At 51.5% G+C, this 17,399-nt stretch overlaps 1 protein-coding gene across 4 annotated transcripts in view; it reads right to left on the bottom strand.

Moving 5' to 3' along the window:
- Nucleotides 1–17,399, bottom strand: part of OPCML (opioid binding protein/cell adhesion molecule like) — a 335,964-nt gene that overhangs the window by 297,101 nt on the left and 21,464 nt on the right. Inside the window, exon 1 of one of the 4 annotated variants that reach the window (XM_066981356.1) lies at nt 10,744–10,953. The exons of the other annotated variants lie outside the window; for them this stretch is intronic. The gene's annotated coding sequence lies outside the window, so the exon portion shown is untranslated. Of the gene's footprint in view, nt 1–10,743; nt 10,954–17,399 lie in introns of those variants that run through there. 4 annotated transcript variants of the gene reach the window in all.

Raw genomic sequence — 17,399 nt, 5'->3', positions numbered from 1 at the left:
ACAGAGGACAAAGTGAGGGAAGATGAAAAAGGGAACTAAGTCTGTGTTCTGCAAGATTCCCACTTTGGGCTTTTCTGTGGGTTAACCCAGAAATGGGGACCAAGGTGCGCATTTCAGACTCCAACCTCTCGGGCCAAACACGTGGATACAGAATAAAGCAGATCAGGAGCCCCAGCCTCAGCAGCAGGACTCAGCCTGTCCTGGGCTCACAGACATTTAATAAACCCTGGATTTTTATAGACATTTAGGTGGGTGGACAGACAGACAGCACGCTAGACTGACAGCTCCAAATACCTCTCTGCACGAGCGTGGGTAGCGCAGAGAGCTCACGTCCCAAGCACGCCCCGCCGCTGCAAACCCAGCCCTGCGGCGTGCCCCAGCCCTTGCTGCTGCACAGAGGCACCCAGCAGGGCTGGGGACACAAAACCTGGGGACATCAGGCTGAAATCCTGACCTCCGTCACGGCTCAGGTGCCCTGCTCCACGGGCACAACCAGGGTCAGGATGCGACCCTTCGAGCGCACCGCAAAGCGAGCAGGTGCCGGGAGAGGGGGCACCGCTCCCTCGCGCAGCACAGAAAGTATTTTCCATATGCTGCCTGATCACTTATACGTTTCTTAAAATGCTATTGCACAGATATTTCAGAGGCATCATGTAGTGCCATCTGGTATGTTATATATTGCACTGAGCCCGGCCAATTCTGAGATTCTGTAATTTTATCTCCTCCATTTCGTATGCGGCACATTGCGAGGCAAGTTGACGGGGAATGGGAATTTGCAGAGGGATGGAGTGCAAGTAAATCAAAAGGAGAGGCCCACAGACGAGTGGCAAGAGCCCAGCAGTGCCAGCTCTCACCCATCCCTAATACCAGAGCGGAGATTTGGGGCTGGATTTAGCCATTTTGGGAGGGCCACCTTGCAGCAACACCTGCATCGCCCAGGGCAGAGCGCTTCTTCCCCCGGCTCTCCCACTGCATCCCTGCCTGCGACAGCAACGCCGCAGGGAGGAGAGACGCCTCCAGCATCTCCCAGATGGCCCTTTCCCTGCCTCCCCCAGCTTTTCCTGGCGGCACCACAGTCCCCCCGCTCCCCAGCACACCAACAAACAGCACCAGAGCTCCTCTCGCCGTGCAAACCCTCCCAGCAAGGGAAGCTGCTATTGCAAGAAACTACCCGGAGCCCGTGAACAGGGCAAAGAGAGCAAGCCCAGCCCTCTAGGATAAGAGATCACAAAGTTTCACCATTTAAAGCAAGTGCACCCATGGCACCAGTCAGGCACCATCTCCAGTTTTTTACCGACTCCTTCGCAAGTGCCAGACGCCGCGTGCGCAAAGCTCGGTGCCGCTCCGATCAATTTATCCTCATTTTATTAGGAAAAGAGACATTAAAAAGTAAAATCTGTCAGATTTCCTGTGTTTGGCTGGCTCCCTCCTCTGGCACTTGGAAATATTTTTATTTTGTAATTGGTTTGGCCATGAAGTAAAGGGAAATACATCCGGCATCCTCCTTGGCCCTGCTCTTCGAGGCGAGGGAGCCTTGCTCTGACTCACCACGTGCCGTCAGTCTGTTTTTAAAAGCTGCTTTTTCTGTCCCTGCTACAGCAATTAAGAGGAAAGGACAATTCACCACGAATATTATCCCTGCCTCTAATGCTAAAAAAGGAGCCATACACTCGGAGAAACAGGATTGCAAGCACCTGACCACATCCCCAGTGCATTTCTTCCCGCGACCTGCTCTGAATGCTGCGGAGGAAGATGCAAGAACCCCATAGCCAACCCCCAGGGCATTTCCTACCCAGAAAGATCTCCTCCTGACCCTCATTAATAAGGCAGCACCTCAGTTCCCCAAGCCCCAGGGCTTGTTTTTCCTCACCCCGGGAGGCACCTGCCCAGGTGCTGCAGCCCCGGGGCCATTCCCCGCGTTTCCAGGGCAGCCCGTGGCCATGCAGCGAGCGCAGGAGTTGGGAGCAGGGGGAGATTTGGGGCCTTTTTTTGTTTTTAAAAAAGAGACACAACCAGCTCCTGGGGAGATCTGTATTCCGGCTCAAGCATTTTCACAAAGGTTTTGGCACCGGGCGTCTTTTTCTGCTTTCAACTGTATTTTATTATTTTTTTTCTTAGTTCATTAATAAGCATTAACACCTTGTTTTTGTGAGCGCTTAATATTCTTCCCAGCACTCTGATTTTTCATTTGAAAGGGACACTTCAAGGGCTTTTTAAACATTATTTTGTTATTGTTCACGAAACACTTCTGATGGAAAACAGCATTTCCATTCTGTTTTAAAACTTGTAAACAACCTTTCCCCTTTATAAAGAAATAAAGCATGTTTATCCATCTACCAAATACTAACAAGCCGAGAGCTACAGGGAGCCCGTTAGCTCCAGGAGCTCGGGGTGGTAGGTGTTCAGAAATAATAAATGTTTGCTTCTCCAGCTTTCCTCTAAAGTTTCAAGGACCCTTGGCTCCTCTGCCAAACCTGAGCGAGCAGCCCCCAGCCGGCCTCCCCGTACCCCGGTGCTGAGCCCTTGCTTTTCCTCTGCTGCCAAATCCAGGCCAGCCTCCCGCAAAGGGGGGGACCCCAGGCTTGCCTGCTTCCACCCGAAAAAGCTGCTCCAGTGGCACCAGCAGCTCCAAGACGCTGGTGGGACTGGGAGGGATCCCATTTCTGCATGCTCCCAGTAATGCCAGGAGAAAGATCCACGCTTTGCATGGCAAATTGGCACCGCCGGTGCAGCACCCAATTAAAACAGCTTCTGTGTTAAATCATGGGCGTAGTTTGGGGCCACACATCCCTCTTGCATGAGCATGCACCCAAATATCCTCACCCAGGGCTGGCACAGGAGGATGGAGCAGCTAAACCCACACTAACAGCCCTCCAAAAAATCCGGGGCTCACAGCAAGCACGTGGTCTCCTGGCTAAAGTCTTTCCCAGAGGAAAACCCGTGGCAGCCCTCTGGGGAGGGGATGGAGAAAAGAAAGGCGAGCTGCTGCTCTGAGGCATGACAAAGTCTCTCGAGCCCCTCCTGGAGAGCTTCTTCTGAGCACCAGGCACTGCCCACACTGCTCGGGAACACCCAGCCCCGTACACGCTACATAAATATTGACAAGGTGCGTTATTAAATAAATAGATCTGCGCACGCGTTCAATATTGACCGCCTGGAGAAGGCGAAACAAGGCCTGGGGGACGGCGGTTTTCAGCCAGCCCCAAATCGGATAAGCATACACGCAGCCGGTGCCCCGAGTAGGGCCATTTGCTTGTGCCCTGAGCACCAGCTGGGAGAGGAAAGGGAAAGGAGGCCCTGGAGAGACAAGGAGGTGAAATCTAAGCCTGGCAATGATGCCTTGACAAGCCATTTGTTTGTCTGAGCCTGTTCCCTTCTGGTCAAGTAACTCACAAATTCAATAGCGCACGCGGAGAGCTGGGGCAAGGAAGGAACGGAAAGGGAATGTATTCCTCTGGGGACAATCAGTCACAGGAGGAAGGCCTCTGGCTGCTCACACGCGCTAATGGAAGGGATTAGAGAGCTCCTTCTGGGGATCAAAGGGAAGCTCTCCCCCAGGAGCACGCTGCTGCCGTCAGCAGCCCAAGTCCCAGCGGGCTCCTTCTGCAGGAGCTCCGCAAGTGTTTTCTTTGGGGGTCGCAGTCCCCTGAGCCTCATTAAGGACTGTGAAAGGAAACAAATCTCCGAGCAGGGCTTAATTTGAAGGAACCGCGCTTCATCCGGTTCCAAGTCAAAGTCACACGCCGATGCCAGCGCTGTGCTGTTTCCTTGCAAACCTTGGGCCTCGAGACCTCACCCCGTCACTTCCCAAAAGGCAACCGCTGGCACATCCCCCCCGCCCCTGTGCTAATTAAACTGGAAACCACCCCTCTGCGTGGTTTCAGGTCCTGTGCAGCATTCGTCTCTCTAAAATCAACCCATAAAAAAATAATAACTACAACTGAAGCTTGCTAGGGAAAAATCAGCTTTACAAGTCATCTGGTTTGGATCACAGGAGATCAAAACCAGGAGTGGCAGCAGCCTTGCAGCTCATGGCCCCGGTAATAGGAACTTGCCTATTTCATGAACTCAGAAAGCAATCCAAAGGAGAATCATTCTTTATAATTGTTTTTCAACTTCTCCTCCAGCTGGAGGAATAATGACTGCACAATTCTCTTAACAACATGATCATAATCTATCAGTTCTATGAACTATAGAATGAACCCAAAGAGATAATTGGTGCAGGCACTGAATGATAAACATGTCAAGATTATGATTTCTTTGCTTAAAAACGAAACGAAGATATGATTGGAAATGCCATGCTTGGGGAGTATGAGCAATATTCCCATGCTCCATCATCTAAATTAGTTTATAATTTGCATACACTTGTATTTTTAGGCATTGTTCGAAGGCAGGGGAGCTGTAAAACATTAAGATCCAAACATCGTCAGGCTTTGTCCTTCAGTAGCACCTTCCAGGGCACATTTTGGTGTGCACCAGAGCCCCACCGGCTGCGCGGGGGGCGCAGAGGTGCAGGTCTGCTGGGGAGCCTCTGGGTTTATCGCCTCCTCTCCACAGGGTTTACAACCTCGAGGACCTGCCTGAAGTGCAGGGCTCACACCCACACCACCGTCAGGCTCGGCAGGCAATGAATTTTACTGCTGCACCTTTCCGTCTGCCGCTTCCCGACGCTCCCAGAAGGACAACAAATCCAGGCTGACATTCAAACCATAGCGAAACCTAAAACACAGCAAAAATCACCCGGTTTCCTGGTTGGTAACGCACGCTGGGTAGGCTTTAACCAGCAGCCCCCTGAGTTTAGCAAACCGCGGTGCTGTCGGGTTAAGTGCGAGACAAAACCATACCATGGTCATGTGCTGGAGATCTCCACCTGTTCAGCTGCACTCGTGTTCATTTTGAAAACGGGAGGGGAAAACAGAAATCACCCACCTCCCAAAGCTGTACAAAAGCTGTGTGTGGTTATTTTTAATCCCTGCAACCATGGGGAGGGTTTGGGGAAGAGCCGGGCGCTGGGGCAGGCTGCAGCACGTGCACTGCTGCTGGCCCGGGTGCTGCTGCACGGTGCACGTCGTCCCCCTGTGCAAAGCTGCTATCTGGAGGCAGTGTTTCACCCCAAAAGCTCCTGCTAGGTGCAAAGAGAACTGGGAGAAAGACCAAGGCCCTGCAACCTCTGCCAGCCCCAAAAGCACAGCAGGGCTTTGCTAGCCCCCCCACTCTGCATCCCCTTCAACAGGTGCCCCCTGCTTGCAGGGAAGTCCTGCCTGGAAGTCCTGCACACAAAGGGACAAGGGACTGCTTGGCACTGGGATAAGGACCACGGGAAGGGACACTTCTGCTCTTGGACAGACTGCATAATCCATGAGGAAAGGGAAAATCATAAAGGAAGCAAGAAGGAAACAAAAATGAAGCAAGCCCGTCCTTTCTGTGCTAAAACAGAAAGTCCCTTAAAGCAAGCCTAGTGAATTAAAGAGGAATCCCTCGAGAGCCTCCGTGCTCATGAACAAATTCAATTTGCCATCTCATTTTGAACTTCGGAAAACCAAAGCTCTCTAAACAAGCGGCTGTGCACCGTGCTCTGCCTCCTGCTGTTGGGGAGCAGCCCCATCGCAGAGCCGCATGCCTGCCGACCAAGCCCCCCTCGCTGGACACCCCTACAGCTGGGACAAGGAGGGGGTTTGCACTAGGTCTTGCTACAGCCTTTTTTCCTTCCACCTCATTTTTTTTTTTTACTTCTCCTCGCTTCATGCTGCTTTTATCCAGCATCACAGTGATGCAGTGACTGGGGGCTGGCCGGCGGCTGTATAGGCACTGCTCCCTCATCCACCGCCTGCCAGCAAATCCACCTTTTAAATTAAAGCACATCGTAATCCATCTCAAAAGAGGACCCTGCAGAGACAAACCCCCGCCCTGTCGCTGTTACGGGACTTGTGGGCACAGACAACCTGGCTGTGGTCCCACATGCATGGGCAGGAGCAGGGCAGCTGGGGCCAAGCCAACCTGAAGGCATCCTCCCCTCCCCTCCCCTCCCTCAGCATCTTCCCCCCAACCCTAAGAGGGACAATAAAGGCCACGTTATTCAGAATTCATTTTAATGTGCGCTGTCCCCATTTGTGCTGGGAAGGCAGACTGCACGGCCCTGCCCGACTGCTCGGGAACCAGCACCAAAGTGCACTGCAAACTCAAGCCAGTTGTATTACGTGCTGCAAGTAACTCACTCAAGAAACACGGACGTTCTCGTCAAATTAGTCACAATTATATATATATTTTAATTTCTGACTAGCTCATCATGGGATAACACTCAAAGCGATCGGGATGATTTTTTCTTTCCCCATCATCGCCACCAAACGAAGTGATTTGTGAGTGCACGCGCTGGGAACCAAACCACGCGCAGTGAGTCTGTTCTCACCGTCCGGGAGGCGAAGCCGCCGGCACCAGGTACGGGCAGCCCCGTGCGGATTCAGCGCGGTGCTCGCAAGGAGCTCGGGGAGAGCACAAGGGGAAGGCAGCACGGCAATGCTCTGATAGCACAACCCCACTGACGAGGGGAAAGCCGTAACACGCAGGGACAAGGTGGCCGCTGTGATAAGATACAGGCTTTTTTGGAGTCGCGTTATCCCAGTGCAACCCATTACTGTGTCATTAGCAACGAAGTAATATTCTAGCGGTTGATGATTTGACTAATAAGCCTTTGTGACAAAGGCAAAAGCTAAGACAAAAGGCGCTGCTCGAACCAGCAATTTGTCCCCACAAACTCCTGAGTGGGAGACAACAGCGGGAAGCATCCGTCCAGGGAGGTGCAGGAGCTGCTCCCTGGCACCAGCTATTTATATCTGCATCACACGCCGTACCTCCAGCGGTTATAAAAAATGGGAATTCTTTGTTAAGCACACCCACAGAGCCCGTGCACCACCCCTACCCCCTTGTCCCAGCCGTGCCACCAAGGCTCCCTGCTGCAGAGCTGGTCCGGAGCCAGAGGAGGATGCTGGATGTGAAGGCACAGCTCCACGGCTTGGCACGAGGGGACCAGAGCCAGCAGCAAGGGACACAGCTCGGGTGGGAGTCAAGAGCCACTCGAGGCTCAGCAGGGCCCTTTCCCGGGTTTAAAAATCTTTCTGCTCATGAAATCTCTCCCCAAGAGGATGCCTGGAATAAATTGTCATCTGATAATAGCTACCAGGTGGTGAGCGAGGAAAAAAGCAGACATGCACAGAATGTTTTGACTTCAAACTCATGTGGATTGTCAGAGAGGGAGTGTATTTTGTGTCCCTTCCTCTTCTCTTCCTCCCCCTCACCATTTTCACCCCTTCGTGGATTTTATTTTTTGGCTCTCTCCATGCAAACCCTCAGGGCAGCGGCTGAGGGCCAGAGGCAGAGCCCCCACCCTCCAAAGGGCCGGGGGTGGCCAAGGCAGGGCCACCAGGCCAGCTCCTCATCACCTCCATAATTAAGAAAGCAGCTGAAGGAAACCTCCAAAGCCATGGCCGCTCCTCTCACCGCCTCATCTCCCACCGTCCCTACCCTCTGCCCCTTCTTGCTGCAGCCCTCGCTCTCATCGCCCCGTAACCTCTCCCATTAACACCCGCTCAGGCAGGGGGAAAGCTGCCTGAGCTGAAGGCAGCTGCTTTTAATCTGTTAGAAACAGAGACTTCCTTGGCCTCGGGCAAGGAACAGTCACAGAGCTCCCTCCCGTCCAGCCAGAGAAAGCAAGACGACGTTTCCCGAGCAGGGCAGCAAAGGGCATCCTCCACACGAGCTTCAGAGAACAACAAAAGGCAAAGCCATCCCTCCCCGCCTGCTTTGGGGAAATGCACGTCCCTTTCTTCCTCTCCCAGCAACAGGCTGCCTCTGCACAAGCCCGCGGACACGCACGCACGGAGATCACATCTTGTTCTTACCGGGAAGGGATATTGACTTGGAAAATATCAAAACCACCCCCGAGCCCGCAGCACCTCTCCTTGCTAAACAAGAAAAGGCAGCATGAGACAGAGGCTGAATCGAAGCAGGAAGGACGTTTTACTACCCAGATGATGCGAAGAAATTAGCTTCTGTAATAAGGAGGCCAGCACAGAGCGCGAGGAGGAACTTTTCAAGGGCATCCTGCGAGTCCGGAGGTCCTTCCTTCCTCACTGCTGTCCCTGCGGGAAGTGGCAGGAGCCAGCTCTGTCCCCAGCACGGGGGACACGTGGCTGGTGGCACGGGGCAGGCACAGCACCGAGGTGCCCCTGCACACCCTGACCCCCACAGCTCCGTCCCTGCTCCAGGGAAACAAAACCAGCCACGGGCAAGCTCTGAGGATGACAGCCAACGTAACGACACGCGTAACGCAGCCGGCTCCGTTGCAAATGTAATTGCAATCCTAATGCAATCGATGCCGATGGAAACACCGTATTTATACAGGGCCTTTCATCACTCACATGTAATGCAGTCAGTGCCAGTGCAAATATGCCAGCATCTGAAATAAAATATTTGCCATACATCTCGCGTGCATGCAGACCAAACACCGCGTACGGGAGAACCTCACAAATCCACTCATCAGGGGCTCGGGGAGGTTTCTGTGCATCCTAAAAACTCTTAAAAAAATAAATTCAAACTACAAGAGCCTGCCCAGTCGCGGCGTCCCCACCCCGTCTGAACCCCAGCCACCCAGTGTGGTCACAAAGAGGCCAGGATTTGGCCCTTCCCTTTTGGAAAGTTGGCACAGGCTGGGAGGACGGAGCAAGCCCTCCTGCCCCGGCTCGCCATCCCGTCTGCCCTCTGCATTTGATCCAGGCAGTCCATCATGGGTCTCGACACATTTAATGTCTCAGTAAAGAAAAACATGATGCGTCGATGCTCCCGTAAAGCTCTGACAACTGACAGCCTAATGGCTCCTTATTTTTTCCCAGCTGCAGTTTAGAAAATGAAATAAATTTAGCTCCTTAAGCAGGCTGGCTGCTCGGTGAGGAACGTGCTCGCTGCTCTCCCGTCTGCCGAGCCACAAGACCAGGGGACGGCCGAGGGAAAGGGCAGCGCGAGGTGTGGGAGGGCACTGAAGGATTGTTCACAACAGATTTACAGGTCCAAATGTCCCAAGTAAAGAGCAAATATTCTCCACTGTCCCCAGCGAGGTTGGCTTATCTCAGCCCGCTCCCATCACATCGGTATTTGGTGTCCCAGCTGGCACCAGTGCTCCCACAAACTGTGTAGTGGGACTGAAATAGAGCAAAAAAACTAAATTTAAGTCAAAGCAGGTCAGGAGAAAGGTGAATTCCTACTCAACCTGCCCATCTCTTCATTCCCTAGTGCTGGACACAACATCCCAGCCGTGGGCCGAGACGACGTAGCGAGGCTCAAACCAGCAGACTGGAAACTCTGCCTGTGAAACATTTCTGAGGCCACGAGTGATTGAGGACGGACGGGCCCGGAGACGAAGCTCTTGTCTCAGCAGGAAGCCTCTGGAGAAAGGAGGCTCTGGGGTCCGGGTCCTGCTTCTCCGAGCGCTGTGCCGCCGGAGGAACCCATCCATCTCCTGCTGCCTGGGCTGCAGACCCCTCACTGAGGGCAGACAGGGGTGGGGGGAGCTTATTTCTTCTTCTCCCCCCACTGTGAAATGCAGCCTGGGCTGAGACATCATTTCTGAAGCGTTTCATAGCTGGTAACCCCAAGCAGGGAGCTGGGCACTGCTTTTGGGGGATCTCCGCATGCCCAACATCACTGAGAAGGCCCTGCAGAGGTAAGAGCCTCCCCGACCGACAGCATAAACAGCGTGGTGCTTTCGGGTTCAGCTACAAGCCTTTCCTCTCCCTTTTTGCCCCCGCTAATGAATTCCTTTTGGGGAGCTTTTCCTCCTGCCCACGGGGTGCTGACCACAGAGGAAGCCGAGCAAGGGGCCGGGACAGTTGGCAAAGCCGACGAGGACAGATGGAAGGGTAGGGTGACAGGAGGAGCTGTCAGCACCGGCAGTCCCTGGCTCACCTCCTCACAAACAAGCTCATGCATTACCAGCCCGGGCACGTGCAGCCCCTTGGACAGACACAGGCCGGGCTCTGCCCCGCATCCATCGGCGCAGGCGAGGACACGGCCTCCTGCAGCCACCCACGGGGTTACGAGCTCCGCAGCACCCTCGCACTGCAGCACGTGTCTGGGGCTAAGCATCCCCACCGCACACCTCCTGGTCCTGGGAAATGCGCACACAGCCCGCTGCCCACCCACGTATCCCCCCCTTTGCAGCACGCCTGCCTGCAGATTGTTCCTTTCAGCACTTTTCTCACCCCAAATTCCCCGCTCTCCCCCTCCCCTTGCTGCCTGAGGCTATTTTTCTCCCGATCCAGGCCAGTGACAGCTTCAAAAGCAGGGCTCCTGCAGCACGTCTTTGCAGTTCGCTCCTGCTCTCCAGTGGAGCTTCATGAGCTCCCAGTGAGAAAACGCCTGCGAAGACCCCATTTCTCCCTGGAAGCATTCAGGAGCCAGAAAAGGGAGGAGAAGGAGGACATAGTGCAGGCCACTCCAAGAAAAAAGACCTTGAGATCTTTAACGAGCTTGTTAATTGCAGGAAAGAGGAGCTAGTGCTAGTACAGGACTGGCAGCAGCCAGAGGGAGTAAAGGGACTGGAAGCAGCGAGGAAATGAAGAGAGCTCCAAAGGCAAACACCCAAGTAACCTCATTTCTTTGGCTCTGCTATAGATGAGTCTATCTCAGCTTGAGAAAGTCGTTTCCTTTCACTCCACCCCCCCTCTTCCCCAAAACCAAGCCACAGGGGCTCACCTTTCCCTGAGAGCACGGCGCATTGAGGAGAGCAGCAAAACCCGTGCTCGAGAGCCGGCGAAGGGGCAAGTCTCGCCAGGAGCACGGCGAGGCTCGGGGAGTGATGAAGCCGCCAAGAAGTTGTAATCAGGACTAATAGTTTGAGGTTCTTAATATTCCTGCCATCCGATAAATCAATGGCGCTAAATACGAGCAAAGGAAGGCGAGCACTGGATTGACAGGGCAAATTAGGCCGGGCTGCAGGGAGAGATTTCTCAAACAGTTTGTTCCGTCTGAGCTCACAGAGAGCTCATAAACAACAAAAAAACCTGGGAGCACCTGGGAAACAGCAAGGGTGCTGAGACATCCCTTGGCCGAGTTGTGCTCCTGGCTGGACTCCTGTTGGGGGCACCCAGACACCCCTTGGGGGCACCCAGACACCCCCAGGGTCTTCGTCCTGCCCTGAAAACAACACCAGCCCCCCCTTGGCACGCCAATTGTTGCCCAAAGGTTAACTAATTGTTCACCCTGCCGCTCCCAGGGTGCTGGGAGGATTAGCTCCGTGTTTACTGATGGCTTTAGGGATGTGCGCAAGCCACCATTCAAGTGCCAGGAATTGTTATTAGAGATACCCAAGCGCTGGGGTTTACAATAGGATTAGCGTCCTGAAACAGAGCTGCTTCTAACCGGGGCGCAAGTAGCGGTGCCCCGCTGAGCCTGCCCGAATAACCCCAGAAAGACTTAGGTAGTCTGGGGGGGAAAAGGGATGCACAGCCTTCAAACCAGGAGAAAAGGAACAAGGCCGCCAAGCTCTTTCAAATCATCCAGGAGGCGCCTTGCAATTTATATCACATCTTAACCAAATGCCACAGCTATAACCTCGCTCGAGTTATAAAATCATGCCCGTGCTGTGAACGACCCTGGCACTTTCAGCATCCACTTCTGGGCTCAGGACCCACGGTGCTACACAGGCAGCCCCCCCAAATTAATCTTATTCCCTACTCAAGCCACACTTAACACAGCCCAAAGCTACAGAAATGTGTTAAAAAATGAAAAATAGTGTTTGGACAGATGTGTACCAGTGCGTTTGTCCCCGTGTTACTGCTCAGTGGGGCGTCTTCAGAAAAACAACATATTCAATCCGGTCATCTGCATCTTCTGCTCCATCCCTCAGGAAACGAGATGACCAGGCGAAATACACCAGTTGCTGTATTGTCATATAGGATTTTTCCAGGTCCTTAAATCACTCTTGTCACCGTATGACAAGGGATTGGAAGGGCTGAGATTATTTATCTTAAAAAGGAGACAAATAGGAAGCCTTATGATAAATGTATATGAATTAATGAATGAGAGAGACAAAGTACATCTGGTATTTCCATCCTCCCCGCCTCGCAACACAAGCGGTCCCCTTTGATTCCCCTGAAATAGTGACAAATTCAGAGCTGATGAAAAGAAACACTTTCCCCAACCAGCCTATGAAATCTGTTGAAGCCAAGAGCTCAGAAGGTTTCAGAGACATTTATATCAATAACAGGGCTACCAGAGCTAATGGCTAATGCTAATGAAAAGAGGATAATGAGTTTAAGCCAATCTCTGATGGCTGCATTGGGCTGAATGTAACTTGTGGAGTTTAGCCAGCAGTTCCGACCTGGAAAAGCTCTAATTCACATGATATTTGCAAGTTAGGCTTGGCAAGGATATCCTGGGGCTGACGGGGGTTCTCCCCAATTCCTCCACCCTTACCTGTGACTCAGGACCCATCTCACAGCTGGACCAGGCTGAGTCTGAGCTCTGCTCTGCCCCCGTGAATTCCTGAACACCTCCCTCTGAAATATTTGCCTTCTCCTTCCCCTCTTCTTGCCCACAAAGAGCTCAGGGAGCTCTGTTTGTCCTACAACAGCCAGTTGACACCAGCTATCTGCCCACCCTGGGACTGCAGTCCGGAGCTCTCCAGTGCTCCTGGATTCTTGTTAAGTCCCATCTATGTTCCTTACCCCTGAATTACCAACACAGCAGGACACTGCTGCTCTGTTTTTCCTGGGAATTGTTGCTTTGTCTTTGGTCTCTTGCTACCGTGATTATTATTGATAACAAAAGTGGTGCCCAGAAACCTCAAATGAGAGTCAAATCTCGATTAAGTACACACTGTAAGACACACTCCTTGCCCCAGGAAGCAGCTTAAACACACTGCACAGATACAAGAGGAAAAGAAAGATTTGAAAACATCCACAAGGTCACACTGGGAGTCTGCAGCACAGACAGTGAAGGGAAAAAAAATACACAAAATCACCAGTGCTGAGACATCCCTGTCCATCAGCCTTGCCCCAAAATCACCCCTTCTCTTCCTTTTGTTCATGCCACCCTTGGCTGAGAGGTGACCATGACATTTCTGTTGTTTTTTTATTTCGCTGACCAGGCCTGGCCAACAGCATCTTCCTCCTTATAATTTGGGGTCTGGACATGCAATTTGCAAGGACATCGCTCTTAATTTCTAGCATTCTGCAACATTTTCCTCCCTCGTGTTCTTAATGCCTGGCAAGGACCTCTGCATGCGACAGCACCTATGCCTGACCAAGACATTAAGGCCATCATATTAAGGCCAGATAATTAAGGTTAGATCCCCAGTGGATCCTGATTAAATAGACCAAGTCCAACAGAGGGCCAGATTCCATCCAAGGGCAGCTCGCAGCACCAAAGGCAGGAGCCTCCCGTTCTCTGCTGACACAATTTGGGACTTTTCCCATAGCTGAAAATCCTCCAGCACCTCTCTAAGCGTTAAATCACAGCGAAAACTACTTGAGCAGAATGGCACTTCCCTACCCGAACACATTGCAAAGAACTCTGCATATCTGTCCCGGACATCAACAGGCGCAATGATCACTGTAAAAGGTTTGAACATAGCAGAACGTTCTTTACTCGGGAGTGTAACCTGCTCGTTATTAAGTGCTATAGAACGGCAAGCTCCCGCTGTAAAAGGCTCTTCAGAAATGACAACATAAAGAATAATGGGCTCCAAGCAGGACTCAGGTGAAACTTGACAGTTAAAGCCAGGAGAATTTTATATCAAAATCCTGCGAGTTCCACAGGAGAGTAACACAGAGCCATAAATCACAATGGCTTGGCTTACAAGGTTGGTAGAATTCGGGAAATATAAAGCCCCAAAACTTTTTGATGAACGTCCCAAGTCCCGAGCTTGCTACGTGGTTCTGTGCAACTATTTTTCAAAGTGCATTGACCAACATGTCCACAAATATTTCACCTACTTCTACTGAGGACCCGACACAAGGTAAATAGTATTCAAAATAATAAAGATAGAGTCCTCCCCCCCCAAAAAATGTGACATTTAAATTGCACAATGAGGGTAGGTTTCATGATGCGAAAGGAATGAGTTCTCTGGATGCTGCAGGAGAACATTTCAGCCTCTGTGACCCAAATCCTATTGCCCAAAAATCAGGGACAGGACAAGTCTTCACAACGAAGTTATGGGTTTCGCCATGGAAATGATGAGCAAATGCTCAAATACTAAATAAACACCATGAAAAAAACGTCTTCCCCTCCAAAAAAATATAGTTCCACTGCAAGCACCCAGAGGACTACTCAGCCTATTCTCCAGCAAACCCCCAGCACCTTCCTCCACCTTCCTCCCAGTGGAGGACCCAGCCCTGAGGAAGGCAGCACCGCGTGGCATGGTCTAGTCCACCCCTTGCTATTTGTTTGATGGGAACCATGTATATTAGGAAACAAAATTTAACACAAGAATAAAGTTGGAGAGCAGTTTTAGCGGCTGCATTTAGGCTGTGTTGCTTCCCCTCGCCGTGGGTTATTGATCTCTGCAGAGAGGAGTCAGCAGGCACGGCTGACACGCCGTCCCTCAGCCAGGGGTAATGTACGACCCTGTTGGGAGCTGCCGTTAACTGATGAACCCATCTGGCAGGGGAACCAGAGAAGTGATTGATTCACTCTCCATCCTGGTACTTAGACATTTCACCCTCAACAGGCCACGAAGCCTCGTTCATCATCTTCATCAATCAAATGGGTAAATATCATTAAATCTGCAGGCCACAGGCAGCATCATTTATATTTTCCTTTTTTCTCTTTTGTGTTTCAAAAGTTTGCCAGCTCCTGTCCCCACACCCTTTACTGAAAAATGGTGCTTCCACTTGCTGGGGATTCGGCAAGGGGAAACGGAGAAGCTGAGCCCTGGTAAGATGGGACACGGGAGGGCTTTGTGTCCCTCTTCCCTCCCAGGATGCAGGGGAAGCTCAGAGTGTTCCCAAGCACAGAGATGTGGCCCCATACAACAGCAAAGCTGTTATTTGGTTCAGCTCATGACAGCTGCATGCTGCTGGATGGGCTCAGGGAGTTTTGCTCCACGACTGACATGGGGCACAGCACCCAAGTACCACCGCGGCAGGAGGACCACGAGCAGAGCTGGGCACAAGCCCGTGCTTCTCCACTGAATCCTGCGGAGTTACGATCCTCTACCTGCGGCGTTCATCTCACCAAGCTTCCCGAGGACAAAGCTCTGCCACAAACACCACGCTCTGGCTGTCCCCATGCAGGTGCAGGCAGAATTAAGGTATTTGTAGCACGGCCAGCACCAGAAAGACTTGGGTGAGGAGGTTATTGGTGAAGATTCAGGGAATTTGGCATAAACAGCTGCTCAAGGTGCCTAGGAGGATTGGCTGGTGCTGGGGGTACTTGCACCTTATCACAACTGTTTATCAAAGCTGTGACTCACTTCTCAATGCCCTTACAGAAGCCTCTTATCACATCACATCAAGATATCTAGCATGGAGCCTGTTTAACAGCACTCAAACACCGCAAACCAGAGGACGTGCAGGAAGGGGACAGAAAACCCATTAAAACCCAACAGGTTAGAGGCTGTCCTGCAGCAAGCTGCTGTGTTCATCTCCCTCCCTCCCATCACGGATCCACACAGGTCCCCCCCTGCACAGCCGAGCGATCTGACAGGACTGCAGTGGGAGGATGGATGGACGGACCGCAGCCGCAGACAAATTCACCGCCCTCTCCCAGCAAGATGCTCCATCAAAAAAAGTTTTTTTTTAAAAAGTAGAAAACACTAGACAAAATCATCTGACTCAGGGAAATTTTTTTTTTCCAGCAAGTTCAGAAAGGCCTTGAGTGAAAATCCTTGTCTAGCACGACTGAGAGCCACACGAAGGAACAGATGCAGCAGCCAGCCCATAAATTAAGTCGCGGAGGAAAGGTTGGAAGAGCCAAATGAAATCTCCACCTGCCATTACTCCCGAGCAGAGCGAGGGCCAGGACTGCTGAAGGAGGGCCAGCACCACGGCGATGGATGGGCAGAGGAGTCATCCTATTAGCCTTAATTGCCGTTTCAATACCATACCCATGTCTCCACATAAGCCTTCATTTTGTGCAAAGTTGTCAGTTCATGTCCTGAATGGGCCAGGCTTGTTATCAGCAAGCCGTTTACAGCCCCTGGGCTGTGCATTAATTAAAAAGGCTTTGTGCTGAGGCTCATTCATTAGCACACTGCTCCTTTAATCACTGCCTCTTCAGCCACCAGGACAATCTATAAATCTCCTCAAATATGAAATGATGAAGTGGAATGGTTCAATTTATTACAACGCAATAAGTCAGGATAATGTGGAGGTGGACAGGGCGGTGCTGGAGCTGTCTCCCTGCCCAGTTATCCCATCTCATTACTGACAGCAACCACGAACGAGAAGAGCAGAAGGGATGGGGGCGTGGAGGTGAGCACAAGGGATGGTGTCCTGCCACCTCCTGCCTTCCACCCAGCCCAGCCCCAGCTTGATGCAGCTGACCGAGGATGATGCAGAAAGCAGGACACGGTTTCTTGGCTCTGAGAAGACAGAAATAGGTTTTGCCCTGAAGAAGTTCTAAAGATTTTGCTATTTTACACAAGGCATCGTCTACACAAGCAGCTACCTGCATGCGCTCAGCACTGGGTGAAAGCCTGCCTGCTTCGCATTCCTGATTTCTCATTTGCTCCCTCCTTTAAACGTTGTTTCATCATTTCTGGCAATATCTGGGTTGAGACAGATAGACAAGATTGCAAGAGCATCAACAAGTACAAAATCCATGCAGGAACACAAAGTTTCTGCTTTGCCACTTGTGGCTCCTCTCCCAGCAGCCGGGCTCCCACACGAAGTTACCAACTAAAATATTGTAAAATATGGTATAAAATATAACCCCCACACGTTGGGCTAATTAACAAAGGGAGAAGGGGCAAAACTAGCCTGACTTTGCATTTCCTAAATAAACGCATCAAGGATGCCTAACTAGTGAGGGCAATCCAAGCATGAATCTCTCTTTTGCTGGAAGTCTGGGAATTACTTGGCATCTTGAGGATGCGCCAAGGGAAGCAGCAGAACTACCAGCTCTTTTAGAAAAACAGCCGCAGCCTCCAAAGAAAGTGCAAAACGAAAACTGCCCATACAGAAGTTAACAAAAGCTAATTATGCTCTTAGATAAAAGGGAAGTGTTTAGAAGAAAAGCAGGATTTGTAAAGAACGCTGTGGTGTCTTTTGACAAACCACTTTTTCCTGTCAAAAAATACCTAATAAGAAGTATCCAGTTCCCACTCAATACTTCTCCAATTTGCTACTTTATTTTCTTTGCTCTCTCTATTCAGCCTTAGAAAGCCTTGAATTCTTCGGCACTAACAG

This window comes from Anser cygnoides, chromosome 21 (assembly GCF_040182565.1).
Source record: "Anser cygnoides isolate HZ-2024a breed goose chromosome 21, Taihu_goose_T2T_genome, whole genome shotgun sequence".
NCBI lineage: Eukaryota > Metazoa > Chordata > Aves > Anseriformes > Anatidae > Anser > Anser cygnoides.
Note: the sequence above shows the minus strand (reverse complement) of the source record. Positions and strands in the feature narration are given on the sequence as shown.